At 36.2% G+C, this 20,724-nt stretch overlaps 1 pseudogene; it reads left to right on the top strand.

Annotated features, from left to right (window-relative positions):
* The first annotated feature begins 311 nt into the window (after nt 1-311).
* On the top strand, nt 312-450 carry LOC118978662 (uncharacterized; annotated as a pseudogene).
* Nucleotides 451-20,724: the final 20,274 nt, after the last annotated feature.

Here is a 20,724-nt window from a genome sequence, read left to right as displayed (position 1 = left end):
TTAGATTATTGTGAGTTCATTTTCATTTGTTTCCAGAAACTTTTTGATTTCTTCCTTAATCTCATTCTTGACCAATTCACTGCTTAATAGCATGCTATTCAATCTCCATGAGATTGAATGTTTTGGGTTTTTTCCTTGAGGTTTCTAGTTTCAGTCCCTTATGTTTGGAGAAAATGCTTGACATGATTTCAATTTTCTTGATTTTGTTGAGTTGTGTTTTGTGTCCTTCCATTGGTCAATCTTTGAAAATATTCCATGTACATTTGAAAATATTTGCTTCTGTGGGATGGAAGGCTTTATATATGTCAGTTATCACTTCTCAGCCTTCTGGCTAAGATTAAGTATAGTATCTGTTCTTATCAGTTTATATATGTCATTTAAGTCAATTTGATATAAGACATTGTTCAATGCCACAATGTCTTTGTTGATATTTTGTTTGGAAGATCTATCCATTTTTGACAGTGGGGTGTTGAAATCCCCTACTATAATTGTTTTGCTGTCAATATCTTTCTTAAAGTTCTCCAAGATTTTCTTTATGCATTTCTTTATGCAGTCCTATGTTGGGTGTGTATGTATATACAATATTTATGTCTTCTTGATGAATTCTTCCCTTGAGTATTATGAAGTGACCTTCTGGGTCTTTTTTTATGGCTCTTTTTTTGAAGTCTATTTTATCTGATGAATATTGCTACCCCAGTTTTTTTCCCTGTCCATTTGCTTGGAATATTTGCTTTCAGTCCTTCACTTTTAGTCTGTGTAGAACTTTTGTTCTGAAGTGGGTCTCTTTTAGGCAGCATATGTGTAGGTCATGATTTCTTATCCATTCAGGTATTCTATATCTTTTGATTCAGCCATTTACTCTATTTATGTTTAAGGTTATTATTGATAGGTACTTATTCATTGCCATTTTTTTGTACCTGTGTTCCTCTCTCTCACTGTTTTTCTTCCTGTTCTTGAAGCAGACACTTTAGCATCTCTTGAAGAGCTGGTTTGGAAAAAGTATATTCTTTGAGGCTTCTTTTGTCTGGGAAGCTCCTTATCTGACCTTCCATTTTGTTTGAGAGCCTTGCTGGATAGAGTAGTCTTGGTTGCAGGCCCTTGGTTTTCATTACTTGGAATATTTCTTGCCATTTCCTTCTGGCTTGGAGCATTTCCATTGAGAAGTCAGCTGCTAGTCTTGTTGGGGCTCCCTTGTATGTTACTCTCTGTTTCTCCCTTGCTACCTTTAATATTCTTTCTTTGTCTTGGAATTTTGTCATTTTAATTATAATGTGTCTTGAAGTAGGCCTCTTTGGGTTCCTCTTGTTTGGGGCTTTCCATATTTCCTGGTTTTGTGTGATGTTTTATCCCATCAAATTAGGGAAGTTTTTTATCATTACTTTTTCAAACAGGTTTTCTATCCTTTGCTCTTCTTCTCCTTCTGGTTTCCTTATTAAATAGATATTATTAAGTTTTGTGTCATCCTGAATTTCCATTAACTTCTCTTCATTCTGTCTGAGTCTTCTTTCCTTTTCTTGTTCTTTCTGAGTGTTTCTTTCTACCTTGTCCTCCAGCTCACTGATCTGACCCTCTGCTTCATCTAGACTGTTTTTTTTTTAAGATTTTATTTATTTATCTTTAGAGAGGAAGGGAAGGAGAGAAGGAGAGAAATATCAATGTATGGTTGCCTCTCATGAGTCCCCTGCTGGGAACTGGCCTGCAACCCAGGCATGTGCCCTGACTGGGAATCGAACCGCGATTGTATGGTTCGCAGGCCCGTGCTCTAGCCTGTTTTTGATTCCTTCCACTGTATTCTTCAATTCACAAATTGTATTATTCATTTCCTCTTGGCCCTTGTTAATCGCTTCTATTTCCATTTTTCATGTTAATATAGTTTGCAGTGAGTTCATTTTAGTTTCCCTGTAGTTTTTGGTAATTCTCAGTGAACTAATTGAGCTTCTTGATAACCATTGCTCTGAACTTCATATCTGATAGTTGACTTGCTCTGTTTTATTTAGCACTCTTTCTGAGGCTTCCTCATTTTCTTTCATTTGGGAATTGTTTCTTTGTCTTCCCATTGTTTGTGAGACTCTTCTTGTTAGACTCTGCTTCTTAAATTGATCTGTTCTGACTCCCCTGGTGTGAACTTCTATGGTAGAAGATCTGTGAGATTCGGTGGTGCAGTCTCCTTGGTCTTCTGAGCTCACTGTTCTTAGGTTGTCATTTATGTTGGCTCTGTGTGAGTCTTTAGGCTTTGATTGTTTTGGGGCCTTTCTTTGGTGGGTCCTTCCCTCTGGCTGGTTAACTGAGGGTCGCTCCACCACATCTTATATTCTGTTGTGTAGGTGTGGACAGGTTGTGTTGAAGCTGGTTTTTTTGGTCTTTATGAGGTTTTGAGGCTTCTCTCTCACTATTGTTCAGTTGTTTGTTCTGGATAATTTCTTCACCATTTGGTTGTATTTTCAGATTGATCCAGGGTGGAGGTTAGTGTGGCTTCCACTCCCTCCTTCACCTTCTTCTGTTGTTATCTGTTGGCTGTTCCTTTGTTAGTAGGTTTCCTCTTCCATCAGGTATACTGGTGTTCAGAGCTCCCACCAACTCTTTTCTGTGATTAGTTGGAGGGGGAAGGCAAAATGGTTTAAGACAGTGGGAATGTATTCTATGTTATTTAAAGTACCAACCTGTAGAAAAGAGACAGGAGATCCTTTGGATATGTATGGTATTAACCATGATATTTCACCCAATTAGCCACTTTTTTAAAAAGTGTGGAAAAAAGATAAAACTCTTGTTAGAGAAGGAAGGATTGTAAGTTGAATCTAGAAAGCAGTGAGCTTGTGGGAGGTCCAATTATGAGGTAAAGTGAGAGTAAAGGATAGAAAATAGGTGTAGTGTGTGAGAGAATAGAGTTAACCACAATAGTATTAAAGTTCCAGAAACAGTGAAGTGAGCTAAGATATGGGAGGAGTGCTGTGTCATATTTACAATTATATGGAACAACAATTATTTACAATAGCAACAGAGCAACAAGCATATGACAAAATTTATGCGATGTGAATAAGAATAGGAAGTACAGGACCTGGAGTAGTGTGCTATTAGAACACAAGTGAGGGGGAAGAGAAAATTAACAGTACTCTATGAAAGAGAGAACCAGGGAAACCAGTCAAACAATGCAATTTAACAAACCAAGTGAAGAAGACTAAACAGAGAGAAGTTAAATTAAAAAACACTAATAAAATGAAAGACGTAAGAATAATGATAAAACAAGTATACGATAACTTGCAAGTTCTCTAGAGTAGCAAAGTGAAATTTGTGTCCCTGTCTAATTGTTGGAATGACCCCTCTTTGAGTCTAACTCTGGTCCTTTCACAGCTCCAGGTTTTATAGTCTCACTTGTGGGAATTAAAAAATTAAAAAAAGAAAACAGAAGGAAGAAGTAATTAAAAAAGAAAGGAAAAATGAATTTTAAAAGATAACAATTAAAATTAAAAAAGAGTTTTTTTTTTTAACTAAAAAAAAGAAGGAAAGGATGGACAAATATATATTTTTTTTAAAAAAGAAAAAGACCTCATGCTGGCTTTAAACAAGCCAAGCCAGTTCTGCTGGTCTTCTTGGCTCTAGCAGGTTGAGGGGAAATTGGTTTCACTTTTTTCCCTTCCTGTGGTTTTACAAGGACTGTGACCTGATCTGAGCCACACTCTTTGTAGTTGCCCAGCCTTCAGCCCAGTTCCAAAGTTCGATGCTGGGCCACTAATGCCTGTCTGCACTCAGTCTACACCTTAAGTCCACCAGTCGTGCTGTCCTTGAGGTGTACCAGTTAGGGGCAACTCATACACCACCTTCTCACTCTTTGCTGTCCTAGATGCTAGGGACTCTCAGAGTCTCTTCAGGGTAGTTCAGCCCTCCACTAAGTTAAGTCTTTCCAAGTCTTTCCAGGGATTGTTGACTATCTGAGCCCAGCTGCTCTCCTCTGCAGGGGATGTCTGTCTTCCTCTTACAGAGCCAATTGGCCCTGCAGCATGGCTGCCCAGTAGTGAATTCAGGTGCGGGCTTCCTCTGCTTCTGTGCCCAGCCCAGGGCGGTGGGGTTGGGCACTAAGTGCCTCTGGGCTGGGAGGTCAGGTGTACTCAGTGCCCTGGGCTGCAAGTGTGAGTGCTGGGCCCCTCCTGGTGGGGCAGTGGTGTCAGGCACCAGCTGTCCTCTGCTTCTGCAGCTTCTGATGCTTTGGAAGCAGCCACAGCGGGGTGGCTGAGGGTGGCTGAGTCTGTGACCCACCACTGGGGTTGTGGGTGCATTTGGGTGTCCTCTGCTGCTGGCCTGGGGGTACAGGCACAGCTATGGTCCTGCCAGGAGAGGTGGGCCCACCTTGGAGGCTGCAAAGACTGCAAGACACAGCTGGGGTAAGTGGGGGCAGTTGCTGCGGGAGAATTCCCCAAACAGCCTTGAGTGCCTCTTTTCCTTTTTGAAAAGTTCCTCCTATTCAAGCCTACCACTCCATACACACGCCTCACTTCTCACACAGCCCAACTCTCCAACCAGACCAGGGACTATCTAGGTCAGGGTCTGTAACAGCCCAACTCTTCCCAGCTGGTGTCCAGTCTCTGTGGGTGCTCACAGCCCCTGTGTGTTTGCCACTTCGTCCTTATTCCCCGCCATGTGACTTCCAGCATACAGGTCCCTCACGGTGCTGCTCAAACCTTGTTTGGCAGGGGAGGGAGCCTTTGGCCTGGCTCTCTCCCAAGAGCCCTGTGGCAGGCCTGGTGGGTGCCAGGCCTGGGGCTGCAGCCACTCTTGTCCCCGTACTGGTCCCAGGGACCCTATCGTCCTGAAGCACTCTCCTTACCATCTGGTTTTTCAATGTCTTCCACAGTTTTGGCCTCCAATCTTGATATATGCTGGGCTACCATTGGCTGTTCACTCTGTTTCTCTGAAGATCGGCTAGGTGTTCCACCCAGGCACAGGGAAGTGTACTCTGCTCCCACCTATCTTGTTGCCATCTTCCCCTACTTACACTTTAAATAAGACTATTTCCAAAGATCAAGGTTAACTTTCTATAGTAGTGACATCTTACAAATTTTATTATATTTGATTGTCAAGAATTTTCAATTAATAAAAAACTCTCCACTTTCCATTAAGTTACACTTTGTAGGAATAGTTGCTACTGTGGAACTTAAAGATGATATTATATTTTATCAATAAGGTATATATTTATTTCATCAAGTATCATTGTTGATATTCAATAAATGATTTTGATTTGTTTTACCTCATTAGACACATTTTGATTCTTTTTGCAAAGTCACCTTTATTTGATATCCATTAAGTGAGAAATACAAAGTCTTAGGATTCATTAAGTGCTAGTGAATCTAAAAAATAATATTCACTGTAAAAAGATACTCTTCAAATGTGGAGCATGTACTCCTTGTTTAGTTTTCAAGTAATTAAAACCCACCACTTCCAACCCACCTATCACCCTAATGGATAATTTCCCCCAATGCACGAAAAACTATTTTCATCACTAGTGGAAAGATCCACATCAACTTGACAAGCATTGAACTTCCATTCAACAGTGCTGTAGAGATAAAGCCTACAAATGCTTTCAAAAAATGAACCTGAAACTTGAAGAGGTTTATAAACATAGTTGGCAAATTGGCCTCAGGCGGAAGGGCTCTGAAAAGAGTTTTTAGAGGATTCTTTCCCAGAGTAGTTGCTTAGGCGTTCGCTTTCATTGGAAGTGCAGCTGGTCATAACAAAGGTAATTGAAATCAAGTCTCGGGGGTTCCCTTGCTCTGTCGTCACAATTCGTACCCTGCTGAGTGAAATATCAACGCACTGAACCATGTCAGGGCAATGAGCATAATGATAGGGACTCAGTAGTATAAATGAGGTTAATAACTTGTGAGAAAGCAGAGCTTTGTTCCTAGATCCTTCACATTTTCTCCTCTGCACAGTGCAGCTCTTTAGAAATATTGCCTGTCTGTGGAGAGCTAATGGCTCTCGTCATAAAGCTAATATACTGTGCTTCAGTAGTTTTGGAGCTCATTTCTGAAGTCACACTAATCTGCTTTTCCTCTGTCATGTTTTGTTTTTGTTCCTGAAAGGTTTTCTTATTCCCCAAGACTTTACGCTGAGCATGTATCTTTTCTGCAGCTTCTTATGCCATTTCTAATCAGGGGTAATGCTTTTGTTTTCAGAGACTACTTTTTTGTAATTTCAAATTTTAAATGCATAAAGAAGCATCTTGCAAAGGAAGTACAGAGTATTTTGCAAGATCACAGCCCTGCTTTAATGCCCTTCTGTGTTATCCATCCTCTCTCCTCCCTCACCATTTCCTACCCCTCCACATCACGGGCACGTTCGCTGTATGCCACTCTGGCTTAGTCTCTGTATTATGTCTCTCCTACAAGCCAGTGTGAGGATATTGAGTCTCATAATAGAAAAGAAAACCATATTGTTTTTTAGTTGCCTGGGACTATTGAAGGGCAACCGGATTCATTCAATTGTTCTCTGCACCAATATGTTTTTTGTAATGGTGTTGAGCCATTACAAAGCTGATTTCTTTGGCTCATGTCCAACATCCGGCTTCCCTTTCCTACTCTTTTGTTGTGAAGCTATGTAAGCTTTTAGGGAATGACATATAATAAGCCATCCTGAAGGGAAATCAAATCATGAAGGATGAGAAAAAAACTACACATTTCTTACATCCATTGCACTGACTGAAATAGAATCAGCCACAAGCACAATTATTTGAGTCTGTCTTTGAGTTTGTACACTTCTCTTTTTGTATGACATTGACTCTTCAATATTTTTGTTTCTCAATATGCTTGTAGTACTACTGTGACCATAGTTAAAAGGTCATGTAGTGTTTTTAATGTGCCAGGTGCTGCTTTTATATATAGTAACTCCTGAGAGAAAGATAGTATTATTAGCCTCATTTTATAAAAGAGAATAATCAAATAATGCTTCAAAGCAGTTCTACAGCTTGCAGAGATAGATCAAGTAATTTCTTTAAGGTTACACAACTAACAAGTACCAGACCTGTGCCTCAAGAGAATGCACCACTACACCACACATAGTGAAATAAGTTTTTGTAGAAATTAGAAGCAGAAGTGAGAGCATTAATGTTTGGTCACCCACCTTGGGTTTGAAGCACAGCTCTCCTACTTGATACAATTTTTGATGGTGGGTAGGAATAATCATTTGCTTCTTGAGCCTCATTTTCCTTACTGGTGAAATGAAACTAATGACCTTGTTCTAATTATGATTTGACAAGGATTGAACATAAAAAATATAGATGCTAGTCCTAATTTTCTGCTGTGGGAAATAGAATATACAGAGTTTAAATGGCATACATGGTTATAAAGCTTGGAATGAGTTTTACAGTGCTTGAGTAATATTTTCCTAAATCTACCCATGCCCTTGGCCAATAAAATTTGCTTTTCCACCTATCCCCATTCCTTGCCCTTCTTCCCAGTGTTCTCTCTGCTCTTGGGAGCCACTGAGGGTGTTCTGCTATCCCCAGTGGTATTGAAACTTGGGTATCATATTCCATCATGACTGCCCAGTTTTCCATTTCTACCAACAGTTTGTGATGATTCCAATGGTATGTATTTCTGTATATTCTTGCCAAGACATATGCTTTTTTTTGTTTTCTTTTTATAGTATCCATCCTAACAGGTGTGAAGTGTATCTCCTTGTGATTTTGCATTCCCCAGACAATTAGAGATTTTGAACATGTTTTCATATATCTCTTAACCATTCGTATATGTTCTTTGGAGAGCTGTCTATGGATTCCTTAGCCCATTTTTCAATCAAGTTATTTTTTGTGTTTGTTATTAAGTTCTAGTAGTTCCGTATACATTTTGGATATTAACCCCTTATTAGATATATGTTTTGCAGGTATCTTCTCCCATTCTTTAGGTTGCCTTTTCACTGTTGGTTGTTTCCTTTGCTGTGAGGAAGCTTTTCGGAATGATGGGGTTCCACTTGCCTATTTTTGCTTCTGTTGCTTGTACTTGTGGTGTCACATCCAAGAAGTTATTGCCAAGTCCAAAGTCAGGCAGCTTCCGTCTGTGGACTTCTAGGAGCTTTACCATTTCAGGTCTTCCATTTAAGTGTTAGAGTTATTTTGAGTTGATGTTTTCATATAATGTAAGAATTCTACTTAAGTCTTTCACAAATGTACATACAGTTTTATCAACATAATTCATACCCTGTTGTGTATTTTTGGCATTCCTGTCAAAGATCAGTTGACCATATATAGTAGATTTACTTCTGACCTCTCTACTCTGTTCCACTGGTCTACATGAGTGTTTTTATGCCTACACCATATCATTTTAATATGTAGCTTTGCAATATATTTTGATTTCAGCAAGTGTGATGCATCTAGCTTTGTTTATGTTTCTCATGTTGCGTTAGCTATTTAAGGCCTACTATGATGTTTTCTTCTTCATTTTTGTAAAAAAAAATGACATTGAGATTTTGATAGGGATTTTACTTTGAACAACATGGATATTTTAACATCAATTCTTATACACTAACATAGGATATCTGTGGAGTTGCCATCTGTGGCCTTTATTACATTAATGTAAATTTCTTCTATACCTGGTTTATTGAGAGTTTTTATCATGAAACATGAAAGGGTATTAAATTTTGTCAAATGCTTTTTCCTTTAAAAAAACAATAAACAAAGCAACCCCCTGCTACTGTATTATCATGTTATTTAGCACTCCCACTTCTGGGTATACAGCCAAAAGAATTGAAAATAGGGTCCCAAAGAGCCATCTGCATTCCTGTGTTCACTGCAACATTATTCCCAATAACCAAAATATAGAGACAACATGAATGTTTATCAATTAATCATAGAAACAAAAATGTGGTGTATACCTACAATGAGATGTTATCATCTAGTCTTGAAAAAGGAGGAAATCCTGCCATATGGCAACATGAATGCGTCTGAAGGACATTATGCAAAGTGAACTAAACCAGTCACAGACTGACAAACACCACCTAATTCTGTTTAACCGGGGTATTTGAAATAGTCAAGTTGATAGAAATAGGAAGTGGAATGGTGGTTACCAGGAGCTGGGGGAGGGGAAAAGGTGAAACTACACAGTGGGTACAAAGTTTTAGTTAGAAAAGTTGTACAAGTTTTAGAGATCTGCCATGAATTCTGGAGATGTGCCTGCAATTGACGATACTATACTGTGTACTTAAAATTTGATTTAGGGTAGAACTAATGTTAAATGTTTTCCATAATAAAAAAGGAAAAGAAAGAAACTTGCTCTTCTATATCTAGTACTCTAAGGAACAGCTTGGTTTCTTTCACACCCACGTTTCTCAAGCTAAACTGAGCACTAAAGATTTGCTAAAAGTGGGGAATGTAAAGGGTTACAGGACTTCCTAGATAACTATAAATTTTAATAGCAATTATTGATGATGCCATTGATATTTGGTCTTATCACCTGGCAGGAAGAACCACTGGGCAGAAAAAAGCACTTCCTGTACTTCTCACTGCCCGCTACATTGACTGCATTTTGCCTCACCTACATGAATCTTCCAGTACCAACCTCCAACATGGATTTGAAAAGTGAGTATTAAGGAAATAAATTGGAAAATCTTTAATGTTTCTTTCATAAAGAACTTTAAAAGTTTGGGCTCAATTAATAAACCTGATAACCAGGCAATCAGGACATTACTACTATCTTATACTCTATTGATAAAGGTTCACTTTCATGTTCTCTGTAAGTTTTATAGTTCAGGATCATCAACATGTTTCTCATCCTTTTCTGTTGTTTCCCATTAATGACCCATATGGGGCTTTAAAAATGAGAGAGAGAGAGAGAGAGAAACAGAGAGAAAAACAGAATGGTCTGTAACTATTTCCTAGTTACTAGCCCAATTACCAACTACACATTTTGATTCTTTATCCTAATCTTTAGGGAATTCCTGTGTAAATTAAGTATACTCCAAATTATACTTTAAGATTACTTTCAATCAATAAATTCCCCAAATAGATTTATTTCATTCTTTTTTTGTTCCACTTGCACATTGTAAATCCCTGAACTATGTAGTACTTGTTACATCATATTGTTACTTTGTTTTTTTTATTAATCTAGTTGAGATTATATATCAATAAAATATTTAATAAGAACTTACTTAGGGCCTTGGCTGGGTAGCTCAGTTGATTGGAGCATGATCCAGATACGCCAAAGTTGTGGGATTGATCCCTAGTCAGGGCACTTAAAAAATCACTTGGCATCCCTCACAGCATTTAGTTTAGTGAGGAATATGCAGTCTGAAATACCCCAAAGGTACTTAGAGTCTAGTTAGGAGGGGGGGAGACAAGATATAATAAAAATAGTATATAAAAATACATGGAACAGAATAGCTAGTTTACCAAATACAACATGCTGTCAGTAATTTCTGTGAAAACTTTTCTGTCACTGTAGAAATGGTAAAGAACAGTAAAATATTGTATGAGACTCTAAAATATTAAGATTAAAAAAATTCCATTATNTATGCAGTCTGAAATACCCCAAAGGTACTTAGAGTCTAGTTGGGGGGGGGAGACAAGATATCATAAAAATAGTATATAAAAATACATGGAACAGAATAGCTAGTTTACCAAATACAACATGCTGTCAGTAATTTCTGTGAAAACTTTTCTGTCACTGTAGAAATGGTAAAGAACAGTAAAATATTGTATGAGACTCTAAAATATTAAGATTAAAAAAATTCCATTATAAAGTGTTGTGCCATGGATTATCTGGACAGAAATTAGTCCAGATCTCTCATTTGATGGAGTTCACTAACAAAGCAAGGATGACAGATTGAGAAACAAATCACTTTCTTATGGTGAATGCAATAATAAATACATATGCAGTGCAGGCTGGGGGCACAGAGGAAAGAAATTTAGCCCCCCTCAGGCTCAGTAGGTTAGAAAGAACATTCTCATGAAGATAACTGCATCGTAGACACAGACAGGAGCAGCCTAAACAAAGGCACAGAGTGAAATATCTTGAAGTTTCCTTTGAGCTGCAAGCATATTCCCATAACTCGAGGATAAAGGGCAAGACTAGCATGACAAGAGATAAAGCTGGGAATGAAGAATGAGAGGAAGTTCTGCACAGAATAAATGTGGCGTTAGTCCCACATTCTAACTCAGGCCTTGCACATAAGGGCAGATAAATTAGGAGACTCCCTAAATCACTGACACTCATAGAAAGAAATATTGCTGGTAATTCTGTGATCACTTTTATAGGCTATGTAAAACCCATATGTTTACCCAACATGATCTATCAGAAAATACTGTCTTCACCTCCCAGGTAGATTAAAATCTGCAGTTTCTTCCCTACTTCCAGTGATTAATGTGGGAAGCAGGTGGTGCAAGAAGGAACTGGAAGCACCCTTAGGGGTCTGGGCATTTCCTGTTGAGATTTGATCAACCTGATGTGTTTCCTTGAGTGCTGAGATGGGCTTTTGGTAAATAGTGAACTTTCAGAAGAAAATTTTTACATCAGAGCTACGAATTGGAGTGCTGTGGCTTGAGTTAATGTTCAGACATTTGTTAACTGCTGTATGATTATGGATAGAGAATCAGAAGATTATTTCACATACTTGGGGTTATTAATTAAAACTATTATTATACTTGTACTGTAAATCAAAATATTTCTTTTTGTACTTTTGCATATGTCATATATATCTCATATTTGGTTATAATAATAATGTCTTTATATCAATATATTATTACTAAATACAAGTTTTATAATATGTATTACGTAGTCTACAACATTTTGGTTATGCAGTTTAAAGAAACAATAGCAAAACTCATATCAATTGTTTTTGGTCAGCAGATGGCAGTGTTTCTGATTTGGGGAGTATGACTTCCTGTTAACTCTCAAATTTGAAGATGAAGCTTTGAAATGTAGGTTTTTCATATTCAGAGTGCTAATATGTAGAGCTGTACTGAAGAATGTGTTAATATTTTAGAAAAGATTGAACACAGTGAATCTGGGAAGTGCTTCCCTTGTTTCTAATCCACACCTTTTCCTCTTAGTCTTTCCCTTCCCCCTTCCTCCCTTCTATCTCTACCTCCCTTCTTTCTTCCTTCCTATTTTTCTTTATTCTTCACTTTCTCATTTCCCGCCTCTTCCTATGTGATTTTCTGCCCTACTTTTTTTCTTTCTTCTTTCCTATTTAATACCATTCTAGAAAAAAATTCTAATTTGCCAACTTAAATATGAAGACGTGAAAAGCATTTAATTTAAAGATTAGTGGTGCAAAAGAGAAAGTTTAGAAGAACCCACCCGCAGGATTGTGTGTAGACAAATGCTTTTTACTCTGAGAATAATATTTTAAAGTGGTACTAATTGATGCATTGCTGATACATTTTTTAAAATAGTTCAAAATATCTTGTTTTTATTGCATGAAAAATTTAGTGTTTTTTGAAATCCACATGGCAATTTCAACTGTTTTGATGTATAAATTGTTATTTAAAGTTTTGAAAATGCTTGGCTTAATCTGGTTTTTCAGGAGTTGGGAGTAGATTTACAGAGTGTGAGCTAGTTGGGAAGTTTTTTTTTTCTTTCTGGTGTCAAATTATCTTGTTTTTCTGAATAAAATTTTGTTAAAATAATTTTTACATAGGATTCTGCAGGGCTTGCTTTTGAATTTTGTCATAGGCATTTCTTAGTTAATGAATGATTGAATAATGGATGATGTTTAAAGCAAAAAATAAATAGTGAATAATTTAGTGATTTGTTCACCGTTTTCCTTCTGAAAGCTTACTGTTCTCTATAAGAAAAGGGCAATGATCAATTAAATTTCATTGGGATTTTAAAAGTATGTTTAACTTTTAGTACTTTGTGCTTCTTTTTTTTCACTTTGTGTATAGTAAAATTATTTTCTTTTTTAACTTTTTAAAATTATTGTTCAAGTACAGTTGTCTCCATTTCCCCTGTACCACTCCCCACAACTCCAGCTAACTTCAATGAAATTATTCCCTTATAGAGAATAAAGCAGTTTACAAATCCTCTGTCAGTTGTCCCTACAGAGTTGTTGCCAGGAGTGCGGATTTCCCATTTCCTGCACATAGGGTACCCACTCATGCACGCTTCAGTTGTGTGTGAGGGAAAGTAGCATCCTGCCTGAGTCAAGTTTTCTCCTGCTGTTATTCAACATTCCTATGAGCACACCTTCTCTGAAGTGCCCAAGGAGGGCCCTGAAAAGGTGTCTGGACATGTTTCAAGGTTCTGGAGAATTCTGATTCTAGTAGTTTATAGCAAAATCTGAGCAGACCACAAATACCTGGGCAGAAAGATAGAAAGGAGTCCTATAAAAGTTAAAATTTAATTCACAGCTCACTGTTTCTGTTCAATTTTTTAAATTCCAACATGCAATATCTTGCTATTTTAAATGTAGGCAATAAAGATAACTAACATATTGAACACCAATAATATATCCAGAACTCTAAGTATTTAGTATGTTCTCATTATCTTTGTGGTATAGCTGAGGGAATTAAAGCTTAGAGAACACATACAGCCACGTATTTGTTTATACTTTAGGGAATAGGGACATATTAAAAATCTTTAAAAAAAAAACAACCCACCACCAACCAACCAACACATAGACACAATGAGATAGCATAATTAAAGATGGACTGTAGAGAAGTACCCCTTGGACACTTTGTGGAAGAATCTTGGTGGAGAGAGAACAAAGAGGCTTTTGAGTGGCAGTGGTAAGGAAAATTGAGAAGTACAGATATAAGGAACATCTAAAGTTGAACTGGATAAAACTCGTGTCTCTTTTGAGAGCAAAAGAATATGGAGTTCATTTACCTCTATATTAAACTCTCTGAAGTTCTTTTCTGGGGTCAGGAAAAGGTCAGGAAACTCAATAAATAAAATATGATGAGCAGTTGCTTTTAGAGGCACAAAATTCATGAAATCGGGCTTTGGAAGAGTGAAGCAAACCATTTTCCCTTCGGCTCCAACAAAATAATGAGAAAGGTAAAGCTAACGCTTTGGGAATAAAAAGCAATTCATATGGGAATAATCAAGATTAAAATCATTTTTAAATAATTTTTTATGAAATGAATGCCATGTAGAGTGTTGTTCCAATGAGTTAAGTTTGCAGGTTCAATCCCTGATCAAGGCATAGGCAAGAAGCAACCAATGAATGTATAAATAAGTAGAAAACAAATTGATGTCTCATTTTCTTTCTCTCTTTCTGTCATCAATTAAAAAATAATAATTCCATAAATAAAAATTTAAAAAAGACAAAAAGAATACCATGGACACAAATCATGTACCAATCTCAAGAGTAAACAAACAAAAAGGCATATTTTAGTCAACAATAGAAAGATAGACTTTCTTTGAGCCAAAACATTCTAGAAAGACAAAACATTCTAAATTTGGTCTATTACATACCGAAGCTCACCTTTTTTCTTCAAGTTCATTGTGCTCTCAGAGAGCTTAAGTTATCCATGCCAGAGGTTTCACATAAGTGGGAAATTTTGGACAAGAGATCAGGGGGAGAAAAGATATATTCCTGTGTCAAATTAGAGGCATTCTTCTAAAGTAATTAGATGTTCTTGGAAGGCAAAATGTTTGTTTTATTGGAATATATATTTATTGGAAAGTATAAATTTCATAAATTTTTCACTTGCAAAAAAAAAGCAAAAAATAGGCTGGTGAAACAAAAGATGATACATTGAAATTTTACTGTGTACCAGATACTCCATATTTTCTCCCCTCCATGTCCTTATTATTATTCTCATCTTAAGGTAAGAGGATTGAGGATGAAAGAAGTAAAATAACGTGCACAAGATCAAACTCCAAATGCTCTACCTTTAGACCCCACATTTATAATTACTTTGCTCTATTGTCATCTTGGATATTTCACTCTGAATAAATGCTAAATTAAAATATTAATATTTTATGTTTTGTTTAGAATGTATTTCCTGAGGGCAGTAATATGAATGTTTTTCTTGATTAAAAAACAGTTATGAAATTATGAAAATATATACAGATATATCTGTGTACTTCACAGTGATTACAAAAGGAAAAAATTGAAACATTAGCATTATAAAAGACAGCTCATTCTCTACTTGTATCTGTATTTTGCTTGTGTGTATTTTTTAATACTGTTGCATGTTTATGAAAAAATTAAAATGCAAATAAATTCCCAGATGGTCATTGATATTTGCACATCTCTAGATAGTCATTAAACTTTAAATGGCTGTAAGATAATTAGTTTGAAAATGTAAATGGCAGGCTGAAAATTATTATAATGTATATATTATAGGCCAAGTGAGAATTACTGCTTAACTGCTTAATGACTAATCTGGCCTTCTAGATATATATATATATATATATATATATGTGTGTGTGTGTGTGTGTGTGTGTTAAATTAATTTGAATGACCTACTATACTTAAAATATAGATATTTCATATTATTTTAAAATCAATGTAATTTTAATATAATTTATATAATTGTATTTTGGAATAATTTAAAATTGGCATGGAGTTTGTGGAAAATGTGTATGAATAAAAATGATGAAATGAAACTTTCATGTAGATTTTACCCAGATTCCCCAGTTGATAGTTTATTGTATTTGTTCAATTGCTACTTTTTTACTCACCACATGTAAATGTCAAGAGCTATACAACATCTGAGATTTTATCCTGCTTGTGAGCTAACAAGTTACCTAGTCACAGTCTCATAGATGCCAGCAGAAGCCAAGAGACTTTATTATAAGTCATTAATACTTTATCACTCAAGATGCAGCAGGTGGCATTAGCATCATGTTCCCACAGGTTTCTCTTGCCCAATACAATGGGGATTATGCTAAGGATGATGGGAAGGCAGGCCCAGATGTTTGCTGCACACACAGTGGGTCTTTGTTACAAGTGAGTAATTGCAAACTTAGAAAAGCTTCCTTTTATAAGGGAGCTGCAAGGGTATTTGCCTTACCAGAGAGGGAAACATTAACTTTATTATTCTGGTCATAGAATAGACCTTCTCTGTGTCCAGTGGAAGGAGTCATTACCTCTGTTTTCTACAGCTCTTGACTATACAATCATCCTTGCAAAGACAGTACAGGATAAATTTTTCTCAAGATATATAGGAAGGCAAAACTCCATGAATGTTCACTGTTTCCTTTTGAACCATTGAAAGCAGTTCCAGACATGATGCCCCATTATTCTTTAATACTACAGTACATATTTTACAAGCACAAGACACTGTCCTACACAACCATCGCACAACCATGCAAATCTGGAAATTAATACATTACCATGCGATCCACACATTTCTTTCAAATTTTACTAACAGTCCAATGATATCTCTTTTTTTCCCTTTATTGTCCAAGGTATTTTCTAGGATTGTGTATTTCACTTTCAAGTCTTTTTATTCTTCAGTCTGGAACATTTTCCTAATCTTACACTGTCTTGCATGACCTAGATTCGTTTGGGGAATATAAGGCTTATCACCTGGAGGATTTCCCTCAGTCTGGTTCAGTTGCACATTTCCTCATATATAGAATCAGTTCATGACTTTGGGGGGAGCAGATGGTATGTCTTTCAGTGTATCACACCATGAGAACTGAACATCTTCCCATCCCCCAATGAGGCTGCGCCTCTGAACATCTAGCAAAACTGCAAAATTTCTCTACTGAAGGTTATGGTTTTTTGTGTGTAAGTTTTAAATATTTTGGGGAAAATTACTGTGAATCTACCATAACATTCTGTCACCAAACTTTCATTCACCAATTTTACATTAATGCTCCCTGCCTCAGTTGACATCCATTAAGTGGTTGTTTCTGTTTCTCTCATTCATTCTCTATGTGTTGTGATTCTAACAAAGATGAGAGTTTCTTATAGCTACATATACTTATTAGTTAATTTATTTATATCTCTATGGAATTGTGAATTATGATTTTATCCAGTGTGATGTAAGCCATCACTATTGATATTTTTGATGCACAGACTTTTCTAGATTTAGTAAGAGCCCCTTCAAACTTATATTCTTCTCCTTTTGACATGTCTCTATACCTACTTGAGAGCTTTAAATTCTAAACAAAACTGTGTCCCAGTTTCATGTTGTAATTTCCTCCCTTGAAATCAGCCATTATGCCATTCCTTGAAAGAGTCTGTATTCCTTTTAGCAGAATATGGTATTTAGAAACCAAGATCCATGTACTTTGGTGTCCTCATTGCTGCAGAGATCAATAGAATCTGGGTGCTCTGGATAACATAACTAAATATATATATTTTCATATATAATATTATGAACATATATATCCACATATACAATATAATAAAACACATATTAGATACATATGTACATTTATTTCCAAACATATATATGTAGAGATCTGTTCACAACAATACCCCCCAAGTCCAATCTAATGCCTTCTCTCTTTTCATATTTGACTTCTTTGAGAGAGAGACTCATGATTCCTAATATCTCTGTGTATTAACTTAGTTGCTCCATCCCACTAGATACATACACAATCTGCTGACTAGTAACATTTTTAACCACTGGTCACGCAACGTTTTTATTGGCTTCACTGACTGCTGAGCCCCAATACCACCATCAATTCCTTGGCACTACAATTTTCAGCTTCTACAGATTCTTGACTCTATTTCAGTCTCCCCTGTACTGCCTATCTGGCCCCTTCAAGGGAGAGAAGTAAAAGAAGGAGAAAATTTAATCTTTAAAATTAGCTTTAATTTTTACAATGACAGATGAATTTTCGTCATTACACAAATGGTGTTTGCAAAATAGCCTAGAGTCAATAAAATCTGGGGGTGATGTCATAGCGCCTATGATGCCTAAAATTGTCTTAATATGATCATATACAAATTTTAATGTTAGGACAATTTTTTGAACTGTGGTTGATGCCTAACTATTTTAGTATTCCAGTTTTGTTACATTGGGGATGACATTCTACTAAATCAATGAAATGCTGTTCAGTATTGTCCCAGTGGTATGGAATTTCTGAGAAAAGCAGAAACCAGTGACTTATCAAACACAGTGTCTTCGAACACGACAGGCCATCATGTACTTTCAGCAGACCTGGCACATTTGGGTCCCAAGAGTTGTAGAGAAAACTCTGAGTAACTTCGATGCTATTCAAAATGAAATGTTGGAAGTGTCTTGTTATCTCTTCAGGATTCCATTATGATTTTCTGAAGATATGTACACTAAAGAGCAAGACGGAATCACTTCTGAAATAAATGTGAATTTTTATCCACTTAATTCAACATGAATTAAAACCTAAAAAAGTATTCAGTAACACTGTGGTATGTAAAAATACTAACACGACATTAGTAAATTGCTTTGTGATTCAAATAGTCTTTCAAGGAATTGAGGCATATTCATTCATTCTATTTTTCCAGTAAAATATGTCAAACTAAAATTTAAAAATGAAGACAAAATTGAGAAGAAATTTATTAATTATTGGAGTCATTTCCTTAAGAGAAGCTCTTGGAATGGACATGGATGGTGAGTACAGATGGATTGAGCTCTAAAGCTCTGTGTGTAGTGGATGTTTCTGAGCTGACAAATGTTTAGAGACATATGCTGATCTTACAGTAAAATGACACTGAGTAGGTGCTCAAAATATGTTAGATGCTATTATTTCATGGCATGAACACTGAAGATATGGCTTTGAGTACTGCATACTAAATCTGAGTCATGAACTAACCAAAGTGAACAGAATATAACTTTCTTCAATCAATTAAAGCCACATTAGAAACCAAGATTCTGGCCTCTATGTCAGGGCTGAAGCTCAACTAAGAAGTTCACACCCCCAAAAAGTATGGCAGTTAGTTTTTATATATTTAAGAAAATATTTTGTTTTTTTAGTGAGCTCTCGTTTAAATAAAAATATAGATTATAATATAAGTAAGTCATCCCCTTAGATATTCATCTTGAAATATGCTTAAAAATAATGTAATTAAATTTGCAGATCATATGACTAGAAAGCTGTAATTACTGGTGTGTACTTTAATCTGAGTGTTTCTCAGATGACATGAGCATCAGCTCTGTGACTCTGGATTTGTAGTACCTCGTTCATAGCCCTCCCCTATGGGTGGTCATTTTCTCCTATCTTTTTTCTGAATATTTTTACTGTACGGCTCATTCCACCCTCATTTGCTTTCTTTTCCCCTAGCCTGACCTGCTTTATCAGTGTCTCTTTTGCATTTATTTTTTCATCTGTATGTGTGGTTTTCAATCAGAGGGGCTTCATCATCACAGGAAGCAACCCCTGGTTGATTTATTGGAGTAAAGTGGAACCAAAAACTTAATGGTAAACATTTAGAGTTGATATAACTCTATTACACAAAATAAAGCAAAGTTTTATAGACGAAAATTATCTTGAAAAATATCAAAATTCATTATACACAGAATAATAATTAGTTGTATCCCTGTTTCTTTTGGTTATGTGTTAATTTATATATAGTCAAACACTCAAGAACATGAAAGAAAATACGTGAATGGCATTAAATATAGAAAATGTTCCCACAGAAATTATGAAATATGATCTGGACTTATTAAATGCAAGACAAGTATTCTTCTAAATGGAAACTTAAGAATTGGCTAAGAAATCAGTGGAATGAGTTAGGGGGTCAAGTTCACCTCTAGATTTTGCAGTCTCATGAAGAGGCTGCTGGTAAAGCTGGTCTAGCCTGACAAAGAGTCCCTTCAATCACAGCCAGCATCAGCATGGAATTGAGGTGGGCTATGGCTATCAAATTGACTTTATGGTAATATGTACTGGACGGAAACAAGCCATACTTAACCTGATGTCTTGGCTACATGCTGTAATGATTTTCTTCACTGGTATCACTGTCACTTTTTTTTTGCTTTTCCTGGGAAAGAGTTTTTGCTTTTGTGTGGCTTTGAAAGTCTGGCCTACTACCCACATAGAATGATAGATAAAACAACCTAATAATGGTTAATTATAGTAAAAAAAGACCTCATTTATTTATTCTTTTAAGATTTTATTTCTTTATCTTTAGAGAGGAAGGTAAGGAGAAAGGGAGAGAAACATCAATGTATGGTTGCCTCTCGTGGGTCCCCTGCTGGGAACTGGCCTGCAACCCAGGCGTGTGCCCTGACTGGGAATGAAACCGCGATCCTCTGGTTCGCAGGCCTGTGCTCAATCCACTGAGCTACACCAGCCAGGGCCAAAAAGACCTCATTTAAATTAATCATATGATTATTAGAATTATTAGAATTCAGACTTAAGTGATGAATTAAAATGGAGGTAAGAAATTGTTGTTCATTACGGAAATTAGTCATGTAAAAATAAGAAATTCTCTGAGATAAACACATGCCTCATTAATAACGCTACTCCTCTGTTTGCCTTTGTCTAGTAGTTCAACAGTTTCTATAAAATTATCCAAATTAAAATAAAGCAATATTTCAAGAGCAGTTTGAATGTTTATTCCAATATATTCATATATTCAAATGTAATTGATGTTAGTTGTACAGTGATTATTATTTCTGTGATGTATTAGTATCCTTGTACACTCTTTTGTCTCTAAATTTTGAAAGACACCAAGTTAGTTTCATTCATAGCACTATAAATCTTTAAAACAATATCTTTGAAAAATATAGTATAATTTCTTATTTTTCCTCTCACCTACTAGACATTGAAGATAAGTGTTTTTTTTTATCTTCTCGCTCAAATAACAATGTTTTTGAGTCCCAGTTTTGCTTTCTATTAAATTTTACAG

This window comes from Sturnira hondurensis, unplaced genomic scaffold (assembly GCF_014824575.4).
Source record: "Sturnira hondurensis isolate 20B ecotype Veracruz unplaced genomic scaffold, ASM1482457v3 Scaffold0022017, whole genome shotgun sequence".
NCBI classification, from domain to species: Eukaryota; Metazoa; Chordata; class Mammalia; order Chiroptera; family Phyllostomidae; genus Sturnira; species Sturnira hondurensis.
The sequence above is the reverse complement of the archived record's forward strand: the minus strand, read 5'-3'. Positions and strand labels throughout refer to the sequence as shown.